Genomic DNA, 18,772 nt, shown 5'->3' with positions numbered 1-18,772 from the left:
ACCAGCTCTGCAGGGCAGGCTGTGCATGCAAGGCCCACGCGAACAGATGCCCACAAAAACGGGGTCCATCAAGACCACGAGTCTTGCTTTCCCTCTGAACCAGCCAGAAGTTGAAGCCGAGTCACCCGAGGGGAGCAAGCGTCCAGCCGCCCGCATCCACTGTGACAACAGTGCCACATCCCTGCAGGCCGAGGTTCTGGGAACAGAAAAGAAAGCTTGGAAAACAGAAACCCCTGCAACATTCCCGAAACCCGAAAACCAGAGGGTGACTCCCGGGGGGGACACTTGTGTATCCGTTTGTTTGCATCTCTTGGTTTCCTACTTTCACCCCAAACCAGAAAAAGGGACAGGCGATACTAAAAGCAATGGTACATTTTTGTCATATTTCTCATCCACTCAGAACTAGGAAACAGCAGAAATCTTGTGGGAAAGTCACTTCTCAGGAGATTTCTAACCCGATTTCCTAACTACAGTGGTCTGGAGTTTTTGCCTACATTTTAGATAAGGTTTTAATTCCTGGTTGCTTGGCTGCTCACATTTCAAATTCTTCTCAGGTTCACATCAATCATTCCAAGAGACAAGCGAAACATTTCACATAACACAATGTGCTGGTTTTTAGCATATCTTTGGTCTGAATGTGTAAGACTTCTGTGTCTTTGAGGAAAAGCATATCTCCCAAAAAAGGCCCCTCTCGCTTCCTCTCTCTCCCTCTCTCACTCCCCCTCTCTCCTCTCTCTCCCTCTCTCTCTCTCTCTCCCTCTCCCTCTCTCACTCCCTCTGTCTCTCCCTCTCTCACTTCCTATCTCCCTCTCTAGCGCGCTCTCTCTCTCTCCCTCTCTCTCTCTCTGGCTCCCTCTCTCTCTCCCTCTCTCACTCCCTCTCTCTCTCTCTCCCGCTCTCTCTCTCTCTCTCTGGTTCCCTCTCTTGCTCCCTCTCTCTCTCCCTCTCTTGCTCCCCCCCCACCTCTGGCTGCCTCTCTCATTCCCTCTCTCTCTCCCCCTCTCTCTCTCTCTCACTCCCTCTCTCTCTCCCTCTCTCACTCCCTCTGTCTCTCCCTCTCTTTCTCTGTGTCTCATTGTCCTTATGTCTCTGTCTTCCCTGTCTTTCTCATTCCGTTCCTCTGTGTCTCTGCTTCTCCCTTATACTCTTGCCTTCCCTCCTTCCCTTCCCTCTCTGTCTCTCCTTCTCCTCTCTCTGTCTCTCTCTCTCCCCTTTCTCTCTCTGTCTACCCTCCCTCCTCCACAAATCTGAAGCTCGCTCTCGCCACCCCTGCAGCCCAGACTCCAACACTGAACTGCGAAACCAAGTGTGCTGTAAACACAATGTATGAGGAAACCACAGAAATGAAGACAATTAGGGTAAATAAGATCCAGTGATCAAATATAGCTAATTTGTATCCATAATATTTGGGAGTTACACAGTCTGCTTCAATTTGAAAGATATCTTCCAGACCACACTGTTTTTTCTCCGTGGGGACTGCCTTTTGCTTTTAATTATTGAACCTGAAGAATTCTTGCCATAATTTGGGGTTAGCTTGTAATTCTTGAAGAAGAAAAAAAACAATTCTAGTCCACAAATCCTCCTGTATTCCATCACTTCCAATAATAGGCTTCTGTGGCCAAATTGACCATCAATCAGTTGTGTTTTTCAGAAGGAGTGGGTGAAGCAGGGAGAGGAATGAGAGAAACTCACAGCAAGCATGGCCTCAAATAGCAGTGGGGTGGATGGAAACTCTTTGGCAAAGAGCCTTGGCTAAATAAAATGTATAAGAAAGGTCTCAGAAATAGAATATGTTACAAAGAAAAAGTGAACTGTAAACAACAAGACTTCACCTTCCTGCTTAAGAGGTGTTGAGCGCCTTTAGGAATTGCTCACTGTCCACAATTTGAGAAGTGCATTCCACGGCGCCGTCTTGTTGATACTAATCGGTCCTTGTGATAGAAGGTGGAGCATGCCCTTGGTCCCACCCAGGGGTGCTGGGATGCTTGGAGGACCCTTACAACAAGTGGGCTTTCATTCTCCAAGCAGGGCTTGCAGCGACAAGGACAGCAGCCTGAGCCTCCTCACTTGACACGAGATTGTTTTGCACACACCATCCATGAGCCAGCGGCATGCCATGTGAACCACGCCTTTATTTTCTACACTCTGCTGCTTCCACATCCGGGGCCTAGGCTGACCCTGGAGACTCTGCTCCTCCCCACTCTGCCCCACCCCACCCCCAGGTAGCTAATTCCTTGAGATGATAAACAATTCACCTGCAAGCTCCCACCTTTCATATATACCCCAACCACCTCCCTCATGGGGTTCTCATGCTCTGGGCCACCATCCACCTTCCCTAATACACCCAGGTCCATGTACCAGACAACTAGGGACAGTCCTATGAGCCAGAGCCTGCTGAAATTATTCGACAAGGCCAATCCTCAGCCTGCTTACCCTTCCTTACCTGTTCCTTCCTGCTGAAACCCCAGTAAAGGCTCTGGCCACAGTTCCTCCCCTTCCTCTACCTCCCAACCAACCTGGTGCTTTCATGTGCCCCCATGACACGGCACGCCCCTCCTCTTTGGAACTGTGTGTAATAAGCTACCTCTTCAGTGGTAGTCATCTCCTGATCTGTTGGCCTTATATACCCGAATAAGAATAAAACTCACATTTTAAAACACAGGTCTTTCTAGCCAGAGACATCAAAGACCAGGAATTCATTTCTCAGGAAAAATAGGCTTATTTTCTCGCAAACCAGTCATGTTTTAAAAAGTAACAGGGAACAATAGCATTCCAAATTTTCAAAAATAAAACACTGTTTATCAAGTTGGCAATTTTACATACACGCCCACACATAGAGCTGCAAGAGCATGTCACTGGAACACAGGCTCTCTCATCAATGTTGTGGGAATGTGAATAGGAACAACTTTTCTGGCAGTGTATTTGGTGTGAGTATTTGAAGTTTAAAAATCTGCTTACCCGGCCGGGCGCGGTGGCTCAAGCCTGTAATCCCAGCACTTTGGGAGGCCGAGACGGGCGGATCACGAGGTCAGGAGATCGAGACCATCCTGGCTAACACGGTGAAACCCCGTCTCTACTAAAAAATACAAAAACCTAGCCGGGCGCGGTGGCCGGCGCCTGTAGTCCCAGCTACTCGGGAGGCTGAGGCAGGAGAATGGCGTGAACCCGGGAGGCGGAGCTTGCAGTGAGCTGAGATCCGGCCACTGCACTCCAGCCTGGGCGACAGAGCGAGACTCCGTCTCAAAAAAAAAAAAAAAAAAAAAAATCTGCTTACCCTTTCACCTGGAAATTCTACTTTGAGAAATATATCCTAGGGAGAAAACCAAAAAGACATAGTAAAATGGTTTTCCTGAAAGCATTATTTGTAATATAAAAGAGAGGGGAGAAGCATCAACCACTGACTATCCAGGAACAGAGGACTCGGTGAGTAAGTGATGGTACCTGCGGAACAGGAGGCTCCATCCTGCCACTACCATGACGACTGGTGAATGCAGAAAGATGTTCACAGCATAATTCTAACTTAAAAAAAGATATTACAGGCCGGGCGCGATGGCTCACACCTGTAATCCCAGCACTTTGGGAGGCCGAGGCGGGTGGATCACCTGAGGTCAGGAGTTCAAGACCAGCCTGGCCAATATGGAGAAACCCCATCTCTACTAAAAATACAAAATCAGGCGTGGTGGCAGGTGCCCATAATCTCAGCTACTCAGGAGGCTGAGACAAGAGAATCGCTTGAACCTGGAGGGGGGCGGTTGCGGTGAGCTGAGATCGTGCCATTGCACTCCAGCCCTGGCAACAAGAGCAAAATTCCATCTTAAAAAAAAAAGACACGATTATCACTCTATGTTCTCACAAGTAGAAAAACAGATATTTACCACTATCTGCCGTGAATATCTTAAAATCACAAATGTCCACCTCCAGTATCAGTGTGCGTGGAGAGCAGAGTCAGCACCCAGGGACCACTGAAAGATTATGGGGCACCCTGGACAAACGTATAAAAGGGCTGGACAGGTACATGCTGGGGTGTAAATAACAGCAATTCTTGGATGATGAAATCATGAGTGTTATGTAGTCATAATTGTGGGAAATTCAAAAAAAGAAATCAGGCCGGGCACAGTGGCTCATGCCTGTAATCTCAGCACTTTGGGAGGCCAACGCGGGCAGGTCACTTGAGGTCAGGAGTTCCAGACCAGCCTGGCCAACATGGTGAAACATCGTCCCTACTGAAAATACAAAAATTAGCTGTGTGTGGTGGCGGGTGCCTGTAATCCCAGCTACTCAGGAGGCCAAGGCGTGAGAATGGCTTGAACCCAGGTGGCAGTGAGCTGAGATCACACCACTGTGCTCCAGCCTGGGTGACAGAGTGAGACTCCGTCTCAAAACAACAACAAAAAGAAATCATGAGATATCATGAGTGTTTTTAAATTCTCGTTTGTTTGCTTATGTTTAAATCTAATGTTCCTATAATGAACATATTTCCTTTGTATTAAGGAACACTTTTAAAACATTTCTCAAAAAGCTATTCCTAAGAAATGGAAGGACGAGTCAACTCAAAAGAGGTATCTACCCGCTTCCCCAAGAGAATTCCATTTTTGGGGCTGCCAGGGTTCCTTCAGGTCAGTAGGATACAGTTCAGACCACAAGGGCTGACAGTCTGCTTTGCTGAGTGACTATATTTTCTAGACCAGAGAACAGGGTACAGAGTTTGGTAACTGTGCTTGCTCTTTGGAAGTAAGATCGCCCCAGGGCAGGGCAATTCTGTAGTTGCTGAACTAGTCTAACCTTTGAAAACCGCAGAGACCCACAGGTGGAGGCTTAAAGGAAAATTAAGCTGAAGCAAAAACAAATAAGCAAACATGGTTCTAAACACTGGAAAGATGGCCCTTCATTAAACTGTCACCCGATTCCCTTCAACTCAGCAACATTACGGGGGATCTTGTCTGTGCCAGGCAGAGGCTGGGTGCTGAGGACAGAGAAGTGGATGGGCATGGACTCTGCCTGTGCTCTGCAGGGCCACTGAGCATCTTCTCACCTGGGGGGAAGAATGCAGGCCCTTGGAAGGATGAACGCAGGGAGGACTAGACAAAACAGACATGGAGTTCAATTGTATTGACTGATTGTGAAAGTTAACCACCCTGAGCCTCATTTGCACCCATATCTGCAAAATGGGCATAATAATAAATACGTCATGGCGATGTTGTAAGAATCGCACGTATGAAGTGGCGAGGTCCGTGCCTGTCTCCCCATTTCCATGAACTGTTCCACACCCCACTGAACAAATGGTCAGCTCCTGCCAGGGCAGTCCAACCCAGCATTTTCACCATTTAACTTAGAATTACTATTCTAATCAGCCATGGTTCCGAGAGTGCCTAGTGGATGCTGGGCATTAGTATCTGGAAAGAATTCTTCACAGTCTTCGTTTGATCATCTGAATTTCCTAACAGCTGCTCCTGGACCGCTTTCATAACGTAGAATGGCTTGAGCTAGCTGAAAAAATGCTTGTGACATGCTTGCCATACATCTTAACTAATTAGACGGATCTTCACAGCTTTAAAAAAAAAAAAAAAAGCAGAGATTTGGCCGGGCGCTGTGGCTTACACCTATAATCCCAGCACTTTGGGAGGTTGAGGTAGGCGGATCACGAGGTCAGGAGATTGAGACTGTCCTGGCTAATACGGTGAAACCCTGTCTCTACCAAAAATACAAAAAAATAGCCCAGTGTGGTGGCGGGTTCCTGTAGTCCCAGCTACTCGGGAGGCTAAGGCAGGAGAATCACTTGAACCCAGAAGGCGGAAGTTGTAGTGAGCCGAGATTGCGCCACTGCACTCCAGCCTGGCGACAGAGCAAGACTCTGTCAAAAAAAAAAAAAAAAAAAAAAAGCGGAGATTTGGATAATTAGCAGAATAACTCTGTATCAATAAACTCTGTATCCATCCTTTTCCTGCCCTAATATCAGAGCAAGCTTGTTATTTTCTATCACATTTTTCTTGGGCATGTCTAAGGAATTTTTAATTGTCATTCTATGGTAGACACAGGCCATTCATGTGGTTACTGCCCAGGAGTGGGAAACAGCAGACATTGACTGACTTGTCACAGGGTTCGAGATCCCTTTCCGGCTTTGAGAGTCAGCATGTGAGGCTTCCTCCCTGTGTCTGCCAAGGCTTAGGTCAGATGCAAGGCTCACTTTGTTAGTCCAGGTCCTCAGTGAAGCAGGTACCAAGACCTGAGAAATACACAAGCACTGTAAGGGGAAACACCTCTAAGAATGGGAGAGCCAGGTAAGCCTGGGAGAGCCGCCAGGCTAGATGCAAGTCAGACCAAGTGAAGGAGACGGGGGGCGAGGGTTGGGGAATGTCTCCGGACCACTCCGTAGTCTAAGAATGTTTCTGAGGGGCCATCAGATAGCTCTCAAGCCAACAGCGTCTGTCAGAGGAATTCCCCATTTCCCAGGAGGGTTACTGCCTCAGTATCCTGGCTGTCTGTGGGAAGCACAGCCTCCAAGGACAGGTGGAAGCCAGTGATGGGTTTCCGAGCCCGCAGCTGGGCCCCTGGGCTCTTTCCGCTTCTGTAGTTGGAGGCCTGTGCTCAGTCTGCTCCACGGGAAGCTCCCCGCTCTCCAGGCACTCAAGCCTTTGCAACCGTGCCCCTCTGTCCCTAGGGTACCTGTGGATACCGTGGAAAGTGCGTGGTGCCTTACCATGGCGCCCGGTGCCTTGGTACATACCTTTGTCTTCTTCTCAATTAAATTCAGCAAATGCCAAGGAGGCCCCAGGCCCTGCATTGGCCCACAGTGCCTGGAGGCAGCAGCTGTCCTGGGCACGTCTGGCCCTGCACAGTGAGACTTTCCAGGCCAGTGAGGAGGAACACGGCCTGAGAGGAGGAGAGGGTGGAAGAGGCAGATGGAGAAGGGAAAAGCCACAGTCACTGGGATGCAGGACAGGATGAAACCAGAGAGGGCTCATGGATGCCAAAGCAAAGAGGGTGCTGAGGCAAAGGGGCAACTGGCAGTGGATGCAGAGAAGAAGAGGACTTCGCGTCACAGGCAGGCAGACTCCTGAATTTCCGGGCCACCTGTGAGGCTCAGAGACTTTCAGTGCCTTTGCTCACGTGCACGTGGGGGCTGGACCAGGACCCTTCAGGGTCTCATTTTGTGAATTTGCCATCCGAGTCCCCTTCCTGAGCCTTCATTTCTTCATCACTGTGACCTTCACAGTAACCCTGTGATCTCCCGGGATCTCCCCGTGTCTCCCTTCCTCAGCTTTCTCACCAGGTCAGAGGAGCTACCATGGCCCCATCCGGCTAAACCGTCCCTGACCCACTAGGGGAGATTAGATGCCGTCACGCAGCATAGGTCTCTTCGTGCCCAGCGAGACCCTCCGTGAGCCTCCACCCCTCATCTGCGGAGGTGCCGGAGGACGTCTGGACGGCACACAGTATGAGCTGAGCAGGATTTCTCAGGAGACTTCACTTGTGCCCAGGTCAACAAGAGAAGAACACGTGCAGGACCACTGAGCTTCCCGACACCCCACAGGGCAATGTGCCAGCCCGGGGCACAGCAGGACCTGAGGCGTGAGCTTTGTTCTTGGAGGGGACGTGGCCTCCCTCTTCACAGGGACCCCACAGCAAAGCAGCCCTGTCCATGGGGGCATCAACAGTCTGCTCGGTGCCAGGCAGTCTGGGTTTGCTCTGTCGGCTCTTTACAGGACGAGACGCCTGTTGAACATCAGCCACGTTGAGCCTGGAGAATTATTTATTTATTTATTTATTTATTTATTTATTTATTTATTTATTGAGATGGAGTCTCGCTCTGTTGCCCAGGCTGGAGTGCAATGGTGTGATCTCTTCTCACAGCAACCTCTGCCTCCCGGGTTCAAGCGATTCTCCTCAGCCTCAGCCTCCTGAGCAGCTGGGACTACAGGCATGTGACACCACGTCCGGCTGATTTTTGTATTTTTAGTAGAGATATGGTTTCACTATGTTGGCCAGACTGGTCTCAAACTCCCAACCTCATGATCCGCGAGCCTCGGCCTCCCAAAGTGCTGGGATTACAGGCGTGAGCCTCCATGCCCAGCTGACCCTAGAGAATTTATGCACCTGTGGGTATCTGTGGTCCCTCCTGCGATGGAAGGAATCCCCAGTCCTGAGGGAACAAGGTTTGGGGCAGCTTCTTCTACTGAAAAAATTGGGAATCCCCTGGTACCAGAGAGTTTATCTAACAGGCAACGTAGGGCCAGAGCCCCCAGAGGGACTTTTGGACAAGTCTGTTCACTGCACCACAGGTCTGCAGCCGAAGTCACTATTTTGTACAAGCGTTGGGTAGCATTAAAAATCAGTGCAGGGCAAATGGAATGGCCAGTGTTCAAACAACGGAAAGAGAGCTTCAGCGAGTGAGACTAGGAGGCAAGGCTTCATAAGAGAGAGAATCTCATCAGGGCCTGCAGGGGTAGGTCAGGCTTGGAAATGCACATGGTGGCAAGAGCGTTCACACTAAGATGTCAACCTAAGCCAAGGTCACAGAGAACAAAGAGGAGCTGGGAACATTCCTCATGTCAGAACATGGGTGGCTGTCAACACCTGAAACACCCCACCGTTGGAGAGGAGTTCACCAAAACGGAAGAACCGTGTTCTGTTAAGATTTCAGAACAGAATTCAGAAATATCATTTCCACCAGGTAGATTCTAATACTGGTGATTTCTGCCCATGAGCACTTGTTAGTGTTTGCTCTGCTGTCTTCCAACAGTTGGTCTTCTGTTCCATTAGAATCCAGCTACATTTTAAAAAATTATTATTCTAGGCCTCAAATTTTGCTACTTCATTGGCATAGAAACCCCCACAATGAAATTTTATTGTTCCCAAATATACTATTCTTGCTGGCTCAATTCAGAAGTTGCAATTTTAAATGTTTTTATTTTTTTTTGACATTTTGGGGCAAGCTACCTAGTTTAGAGATATCGCAGGATAAAGAACTTCTGGAACAAAACGTCAGTTTCTAAGTCCTGATAAGGAATGTCTAACAAAAGTACTTTTTGCACAAGGCGAGGAGCTGGCTGCTGAGCTGCAGACCGGGCACCCAGCTTCCTCTCCCTGCTCCGCGCCTCGATGGCTGCCTTTTTCATTGGATCTGTGACGCAAGTAATTCTAAATGACCCCAAAGTGTTTTTCTCTCCTTTATATTGTTTGTCTTGAGGGAGACTGGGTGTTAAAGATAAGCTAGGCTTGGAAGCATAGCTAGAACCAAGTGTGACTAATCGCTGCCAGTCGTGCAAGGAATACTTCTTCTCCCATATGCTGGGCACATCCCTCCCCTCATTCTCTGCTCGGTCAAGTCCTGCTCTCCAGTCCCCACCCAACGCCAAGCAAAGGCCTCCAGTGGACAGGAAACTGGGCTGGGGCCATAACAGCTCCCCAGTGCACGGTGTGGTGTGTACAACCGGGGCCGATCCATATGCGTGTCCTCTCTGCCAGCTGCTGGCTCCTCTGGTTGACTCAGCTCCTCCTTTGAGGTGTGTGCTCCTCTATGTGGGGGGGAAACACGGTGTTCTCCTCTAAGCTCTGCCAGGAACACACACTGGGTTTATTGTATGTCAGTGGCTTCCAGTTTCTTATCCATAAGAAAAGAAGGCTAGCACCTATGAGGCGTGCCCTTCCTCCCCAAGTCCATGTGCGTGGCAGACATCATCCGTTGATCACGTCCCTGGGCTCTGACGTGAACTCAGACTCCTTTTCAACCCTGGGCTCCAGGCAGCCACCACCAACCCACTGCTATTGGCTTTTTTAATGAAAGTAGTTTGCCATTCTGGGGCTAAGCTTCCTTTCAGATCTAACAGTCTATGACTGTATGAAATGAATGCAACAGCAATATGGCATTAAGAACAATGGGCTAGACCAGACAATCCTGCTATTTATATATTCCTTTTTTTTTTTTTTTTTTTTTGTAGTAACTTCAAGTGAAGGCTGATTGGTTTTTTTTTTTTTTTAAAGACAGAACATACTTTTATTTGAAGTAAAATATCTCCAAATTCATTTATGAACCTTGATGCCCTTTTGTAGGACAACAGAATTTCTTTGGTCTTATATTTTGAACTGGATTCCAAATGAGAGCCAACTTTTTAAAAAATCATTTTGTAGCTCAGGTGACTGATATCTGGTTATGTTCTCCAAGTCCATTTCCTTCTTCCCTTTTGTAAATTTTACAAAATTTAAGCAATCAGATTAGGATGAACAACTGATGATGAATCTTTCTTTGGTGAAATGAATTCAGTAGATCTAGTAGCCCACGCATGTGTAAGACAGGAGAACAGAGTCCTGGGTGTCAGGAACTACCAAGCCCCACATGGGAGCTTTAGGCTGAGAGTCTTGGAGCCTTAGAAAGATAACAGCCTTGTTGTGCTTTGGCCACGTCATGGTCTTTGTCAGTTGGCATATGTCTCCATAGGACTGTAAGCTCCTCGAGGAGAGAGACCCTGCTTGAGATCAACCAAAGAACTGTGGATAAATTGGTTTTTGAGTGAATCTTCTGTGTTCAGGCCTTCAAGAAGCATACTCGAAAATGTATTGGGGGTCTTAGAAGGCAGCCTATAGTCTGTCTGGAAAAACATACTCATCACTGTCAGGCAGCGGAAAGATCCCAAGAATTCTTTCTTTCTATTCCTGGAAAAGTGAGCCTGAATATTGCTTCCAGGCCTGACTGCAGTTTCTATTAGGCTGATCCAATTTGCAGCCTCTCCAGCAGGCACTCAATGTCCCAGGGCAAGGAGGGGGCGCTGCTTTGAAGAATCAGTATCAGATGCTGAGGCCATCCCAATCATTAGCCTTTGGGCAAAACGCATAAACTTGAAATGGCAAAACTTCCAACAAAGTTCATTAGAACATCTGGGCACCTTATCAGGGATTTATCAAGCTTTCCAGAGTTGATCCTAGCCTTGTTTTAATGAAAATCGCCTGTTGATGAACAATTTATGCCAAGAATTTTTCCTTGTCTTCTCCTCTTTCTCCTTCTGCTTCTCCTTCTTCTCTCTGCACGTCCCTGGCTTTTATCACTGCAAAAGTTAATTCTGAAATAGTGAACAAGCCTCATATGTCCAGGCCTGCTACATACACTGTTATTATCAAACATTTGTGCTTAGGTTAACCACTCTATGTCAACATCAAATAAGTGTAGTGGACATCCATCATCACAGCTTGAACTGGGGAATTGTATGAGGTTGAATTACCCTCTACTTTTGCAACTGGGTCATTGGCCAAGATAACACAACCTTTCAGTCTTCATTTGTATAAGTTAAGAAAGATCGTCATATGTTTTACTGATTTTAAAACTGGTAATTTTATACTAGTCACATATTTCAACTAACTAATTGTTATTCCTCTGTAATTGTGCCTTAAGATGACTTAACCCTAGAAGTTGCAATTATAAAATTAAAATAAATAACGATATTCTGACAGAGTACTACCCATCATGTAAATCAACAAGCTTTGTTCATAGCCTTGGGGAAAAATAATGCTCTTTGAATAATCAAAATGCTATTACCATAACATTACCATACACTTTTATTTCTCTGCTCTCCCATGACTCAGTTGGTATGTTTGGTTGTTTTTTTTTTTTTTTTTGATTCCTTGATTTACATGAATAAATTAGCTTACAATGGCAGCTAATGAGACAAAGAAAGGGGATACTGTTGCAGGCTAAGTGAGGGGCAGCCTTGGGAATGGAAATTCTCAGAAAACTCTCCAGGCCTAAAGATAGAAACTCTAGAGCCCCAGACAAAAAAGACGCCCAGGCCTGGAAAGAGGAGTCAAAACCCAAGGACCTGAAAAGCTGGTGGATGGTAAATGCATTTTACAGGAGGCCATTGGTTTGGACCAAGCTAGGCCCCAGCAGACCACACCAAGCCAGAATGGAGTCCCTTGTGCTCAGTGCCACATAATCAGGCTCAACTTTGAAACAGGTCGGTTTTCCCAAAAAACCCAGCATATTACAGTCAACCTGAATCCTCGTAATAAGGAAGTCCCCTCTGTTTTAACCCTAGAAGGAAAGTAACTTAGAAGCACCCAATCTGCTTTTTTGTCCCATCTCTGCTTTCTTCAGGCCTTTTCTGCCTATAGAGCTAACCACCTCGGGCTGGGCACAGTGGCTCACGCCTATAATCCCAACACTTTGGGATGCCGAGGTGGGCAGATCAGCTGTGGTCAGGAGTTTGAGACCAACCTGGCCAACATGGTGAAATCCTGTCTCTACCAAAAATACGAAAAGTAGCTGGGTGTAGTGGTGGATGCCTGTAATCCCAGCTACTCAGGAGGCTGAGGCATGAGAATCGCCGGAACCTCAGAGGCGGAGGTTGCAGTGAGCCAAGATTGCACCTTTGCACTCCAGCCTGGGCAACAAGAGTGAAACTCCGTCACAAAGCAAACAAACAAATGAACAACAACAAAAAAAACTAACTGCTCCTGCTCATCCCATTGGAGCACCCGTTCTACTTTACAGAAAGCAATGTTGCCCCATTCTAGAATCACAAACAAAAGCGAATTCGATCTTGGAACTACATTTGTGGTAATTTTGTCTCTTGATAATGGGGTCGAGGAGAGGGAGGGATGAGTAGCTGGAACACAGAGTATCTTTAGGGTGGTGAGACTGCTCTGTGTGATACTACGGTGGCGGATAATGTCATTAGGCATTTCCTCAAACCATAGAATGTATTAAATATAACTCTAAGACTGAGCCGGAATGCACACCGTGTGCTCTGAGCGATAATGATTCGTCAGTGAAGGTTCATCCATTGTAAGTCACGTCTCACGGGGTGGGGATGCCGATGGTCGGAAAGGCTGAGAGGGGGACAGGGGGTACACGGGAAATCTCTGTGCTCTCCCCTCAAGTTGTGAACCTAAAACTGCTTTAAAAAATAGACCCTATTTAAAAAATTGTGTACAATGGGATCCATATTTTCACAGCTGTAGATTTCGCATTCACTGTCCACATGCAACAGAACAGCACTGGATCTTTCATTTGGAGACCACTTGCCTTAGAAATGAAGCTTTCGAGTCAGATGAGAACATCTAAACCGAGGGCTTTCTGCTGGCCTCCTGGTTACATCATTAGGACATTATCGTAATGACACACAGCGGCCAAACACATTCAGTCACTCAGCTTGAAGTCTGTGCTCTTTCTCCTCACTAAATCCCGCCGTAAGGGCAGAGTCTGAACACAGGCACTTCCTCGTCAGCCCTAAAGAACCACATGGTGGTGCGGCATGGTGGTTGGGATGAGGCATTTAAAAGACTGTTTCTCTTTTCAGTCACAGGAGAGAAGAAGACATCTCCAGTTAGTTAAATGAAGCACAGAGGCTGAGCCAGAGGCAGCATTTTTCCCACCTCCTTACGTTTTCTAAGAGGGAATGAAATTTCCACTACAGTCCTCTGGGGAAAAACTGGGGAGGAGTCTTGCGGCTTCTCTCCATCCCTCACCCTCTCCTCCCCAAAGAATGGCAACCTCTGTTTAACAGGTTCATTTGGGAGAAGGAAGTAAGGGCAAGCGCACCGCTGCCTCTCCTGGGCTCCCCATCTTCAGGCCCGGTCAGGGGTCCTGCCTTACTCTCTCCAGCCGGGTGAGGGACGGCACTAGAACTGTGTCTGAGGCTCACAGGGAGTTTGACCTTTACAGGCTTTTTTTTTTTAAAAAAAGGCCCTTGTGGCTGCTGGTCCTGCATTTTTCAACAGCGCTAGCAGTTTTTCATCTCTATCTGATTCTTGTAATTGCATCCAATATCTCATGAGCCGTCGCGGACAGGATCCTAAAAATCACAGCAGGCTAAGGTGAAGGGTTGAAATCTACGTACAGAAAATGGTATGTCCACAGGTCTAGCAAAAGAAGGAGGGCGGAGCTCATGCCCAAGGACCAAAGAACACCCAGGCCTCCTCTCTGCTGTCCCTCTGGCCCAAGGAAGAGACAAAGGATGGAGGAAGCTCCTGGCCTTCTCTGCTCAGGGCCTTACTTGTTCCTATTGTGTCTTGCATGTACATCTCTGTCTCCAAGCCACGTCTCCAGAACCTGCCAAGCTGGTTGATGCACTGTCTTCATTTTATTCTCGTCTTTATTTTTAAATTCACTTTTAAATTTCATACATAACGTACAAATATAGTCTCACTATAAAAATGTTAAATCCTACAAAGTAAATATCCCACGTAAACTTCCCCCAACCCCCGCTCCATACTCCGTCTTAACACTTTTCTCTGAGAACCACCTGCTGCAAACGTTTCCTGAAGACCCACTTCAGGGGCCCCTGCTGTGATGAGGCCCACCTCTCCAGACCACACTACTGCCGCCCCCTCTCCCAAGCACCAGATTCAGCTTATTGAACACCCAGTGCAGCTACAGCTTATCAGAAACATATTGACCAAATGCAGTGCGTGAATCTTTTTTGGATCCATGATTCAAACAAACAAACAGATGGGATCATTAATAGATACTGATGAGACATTTGGAAATGTGAGCCATGACTGGATACGGGATGATGATCAGGAATCATTGTGAATATTGCTGACATGTGACAAGGGATTTGGGTCTTTATATGAATAAGTCCTTGCCTTTTAGATATATAATCTGAAACCTGTATGACTGAACTTCTGTGAGCCCTGGAATTTGCTTCAGAATGGTACCAAGCAGGGGGCAGAAGCTGGGGGTAAAATTGAAACAAGATTGGCCATGCGTGGATAATTGTTAAAGCTGACTGTGGGAATCTGGAGGCTTTCTTCTGCATGTGCTTAGAATTTTCCATAATAATTTTTTTTTTTTTTTTTTTTAAAGCACAAGACCCTGCCCTGGCCGAGTTTCGCTGATACAGTCCTGGGGAATGAATCTGTTCTTGTCACACTCAGGACCTCTGGAGTTGGGGACAGCTGACAGACGGGGAGGGCTGCTGGCAGGTGTGGGCACTCACCCAGCTGAGAAGGGGCTGTGGGAGTGGGAGTGGCCCTGACCCCATTAATGAAACTGGACTACTCTCCACAGAGCGCCAAGCTCAGGCTTGGACTCAGATGGAAAACATGAACAGCATCCTTTGCGATGACCCCGCTTTGAGGTTCCCGTCATTTCATTGTAGGACGAGGTTCCCACACCCCGTCTTAATTTGAAACATTCAGGCACATCTCTTCCCCATTATGAAGCAGCGGAGAGATGAAGGTCTTAGAAGCAGCCTTGCTCTGATTGCACGGTGGAGTTTCTGCCCCGGAACGTGGGCGTCCTGACACATGGGATGCTAGAAGCAGATGTGGCTGAGCAGAGCTTAGGACTCTGCCCAGGAGTCAGAGATGATTGGGATATTTACTTTGAAAGTAGCCTCTGTAGATGGGAAATGATTAATTCGCTCTGAGGAATTTTATGTTCTGCAGGGTGATACCCTCAGGAAAGAAAGGGCCTCTTTGAGAAAGCCAGATTGAGAAGGTTTCCCTCGGTGTCCCAGCACATCAAAGCCCCTTCCTTCCCACAGTCACTTAATTGTCTGCCTTCACAAGAAGGGAGGCAGCAAGGAGGCCAGGGATGGGGAGAGGGAGAGAGGGAGAAAAGCTATTTTACCTGCTCTGGAAAAGTTGTGGATCATCCAAGAACATTAGCAAGAAAGTGAAAAGACAACCTGGGGAATGGGAAATATATATTTAGAAATCATGTATCTGATAAAGGTTTAACATCCAGAATATGTAAAGAATGTCCACAACTCAACAACAGAAAGACATACAACCCAATTTTAAAATGTGCAAAGACTTTGAATAGACAGTTCTCCAAAGAAGATATACGAACGGCCAATAAGGACATGAAAAATCAGCATCATTAGTTCCTAGGGAAATGCAGATCAAACCCCAAGGAGATGTCACTTCACACCCACTAAAATGACTATAATAAAAGTTCAATAAAAAGTGGAAAACAAGTATTGCTGAGGATATAGGGAAATTAGAGCCCTCATACTTGCTGGTGGAAATGTAAAATGGTGCAGCTGCTGTGGAAAACAGTTTGATGGTCCCTCAAAAAACCAAACAATGACCATATAACCCAGCAATTCTGCTCTTAGGAATATACCCAAACGAATTGAAAGCAGGGCCTTGAACAAATACTTACCCATGTCCACACAGCACTATCCACAATGGCTGACAGGCGAAAACAACCCAAGCGTCCATCAACAGATACATGGAGAAAGAAAATGTGGCACATGAGTACAACGGAACATGATTCGACCATACAAAGGAAGGACATGCTGATGCATGCTACAACATGGATGCACCTTGAGAACATCATGTTAGGTGAAATAAGCCAGACACAAAAGGACACATAGTGTATAGTTCCACCTCCATGAAACACCTAGAATAGGCAAATTCGCAGAGACAAAAAGTAGATCCAATGAGGGAGGGGAGCAGAATAGAGAAAGGGAGGAGAGGGATAGGGAAAGGGAGGAGCGGGATAGGGAAAGGGAGGAGCGGGATAGGGAAAGGGAGGAGCGGGATAGGGAAAGGGAGGAACGGGAAGTCGTTGTTTAATAACCATTAGGCAGGGTTTCTGCTTGAGATGATGCAAACATTTTGGAACTGGATATGGGGACAGTTGCACAGATTTGTGAATGTAATTAATGCTGCTGATTGTACACTTAAAAAATTGGTTAAAGGGCCAGGTGCGATGGCTCACGCCTGTAATCCCAGCACTTTGGGAAGCCAAGACAGGTGGATCACCTGAGGTCAGGAGTTCAAGACTAGCCTGGCCAACATGGCAAAACCCCATCTCTACTAAAAAATACCAAAATTAGCTGGGTGTGGTGGCAGGCACCTGTAATCCCAGCTACTCGGGATTGAGGCAGGAGAGTCGCTTGAACCCAGGAGGTGGAGGTTGCAGCAAGCTGAGATTGCGCCATTGCACTCTAGCCTGGGAGACAGAGCGAGACTCTGTCTCAAAAATATATATATATATTTTACCACCATTTTTAAAAATGAATAACGTCATATGCCAAAAAACCACTGAATTGTGCACTTTATATGGCTAAGTTGTAAAGTATACTAATTATATCTCAATAAAGGTGAAAAATAAAAACAATTCACAAACACACACACACACACAACCCTCAAAAAAAAGTTGTGAGTCCTCACCCAGGCCCACGCTGATGTCCACCAAAGATGTGATTTTCAGAGCGGACAGAGCCGCCCGCACCCAGTGTTAAGTGAAGTGGTGGCACCTGCAACGGGGCTGTTTCTGATCACCACGAAGGTGGCACGAGCACCTCCCACCACTTGTGTCAGCCGCGATTGGCCTGTGCCGTCCTGCGGATGCCAGTGGAACTGGGTTTTAGCTGTAGCATGTGCCTTCACGTCTTCACAGATCTTCATAGATCATGTCTTCAGTGTGTGAGGGAAACGGTTCTTCCAGCATCTTCTCAGCCCCTCTGCAGAGGACCTTGACCAGTGTTTACAGAACCCAGTTTGAGACCCTCTTGGTGAATTTGGACAACTGAGCCATTCACTCTTCCTTATAAAACATGAGCAACTAGGGGGATAGCAGACACTTTCGAAGACTTTGGTCCCCCTCACATAGTGCAAGCTGAGTGGGGAGAAGCTAGGAGCCCCCTGCAAAGGGGGCTGCCATCTCAACCTGGATCCCGCAGGACTTCCCTGGCCTCCCCAGCCTCTCCCCATAGCCTCCTCCTGCCCATGCTCCAGCCTCACCACCTAGCACTCCTCCCTCAGCGGGCACAGTGCCCCCCCGGCCAAATGCTCCAGGCTGTCCAGCAGTCCTTCAGCCTGAAAAACCCTCCATCCCTTATCCACTGACTTGACTATTTCTGAGTCTCAATCCACTGCTACCTCAACTTCGAACCCTTTCCAGACCCTGACAATCCGAGTTAGTTGATCTTCCTCTGTGCTCCCACCTTTGACATAGAACTTATGTTGTCCTTGTCTATCTCTGTTTGATCTCTGAAGTCCTTGAGGACAGGGGCTGTGTGTGCATCTCTGCATCCCCATTGCTTAGCACAGTGATTGACACACAATCAGCTCTCACATGTTTGTTGAATGAATGAATGAATGAATGAGCGAATGGCAGGACCACCACATTAGACAACCCAGGGGACAACACTCACATTGAGGGGGCAGGAGACAGTTGCAAATGTAAGTACTGCCTGGAGCTGTACAGCTGGGAGATCTTGAATGATTGCCTCTTTATATCCCCAAGTAGAATCCCAACCTCTGAAGACGGTACACAGGGTGTTGTACCCCCAGCTTTCACACTAAGATGGCCACTTGTCCAAGATCCTCCAAAATCATTCTTCACTGGCCAGTCCTGGTGATGCCTGTTCCTACATCCTACTTTGGAGATTCGATTTTGACCTCCAAGGGTCTCCAGAGAGGGTCCTCTCCTCACTCTGTGCTTGTGTACTGGAAGCGGCAGAGGCAGGGCCAAGGGAGGGAACTAACTTTTGATTCCATTTCCTCCGTTATCACGACAGCTTCTTCAAAGTGCCTCACTTGGGATTTCAGTCAAAACCCACAAAAATAAACTATATTTTCTAATTTTCCATTTTTGGAATATTACATTTTTATGTGGACAGCAATACCGGTGATTGTGCTCCTAAATTTCCCTGAACGGTCTAGAGGTCATTCTAATAACACACGAAGTGTATTTCAAGGAGTCCCCAGATCAGAGCAGTTTAAGAATAGTGGATTGTCAGCACGAATTCCTGCTATGTATTTATATTCAAACTTGAAATTTTCCGCTAAGATTTCCAAATGCATCTCAGAGTCTTTGGCT

The 18,772-nt window shown here is 47.2% G+C and overlaps 1 long non-coding RNA gene across 1 annotated transcript in view; it reads right to left on the bottom strand.

The window, feature by feature from the left end:
- The window catches only part of LOC112623524, a 31,933-nt gene extending 14,664 nt beyond the window's left edge, over positions 1–17,269 (bottom strand). Inside the window, exons 1-2 of the long non-coding RNA XR_003119156.1 lie at positions 17,119–17,269; positions 15,566–15,623 (exon numbers count right to left, since the gene is read on the bottom strand). This is a non-coding gene — a long non-coding RNA (uncharacterized LOC112623524). The remainder of the gene's footprint in view (positions 1–15,565; positions 15,624–17,118) is intronic.
- Positions 17,270–18,772: the final 1,503 nt, after the last annotated feature.

Source organism: Theropithecus gelada, chromosome 4 (genome assembly GCF_003255815.1).
Source record: "Theropithecus gelada isolate Dixy chromosome 4, Tgel_1.0, whole genome shotgun sequence".
Taxonomy (NCBI): domain Eukaryota; kingdom Metazoa; phylum Chordata; class Mammalia; order Primates; family Cercopithecidae; genus Theropithecus; species Theropithecus gelada.
Note: the sequence above shows the minus strand (reverse complement) of the source record. Positions and strands in the feature narration are given on the sequence as shown.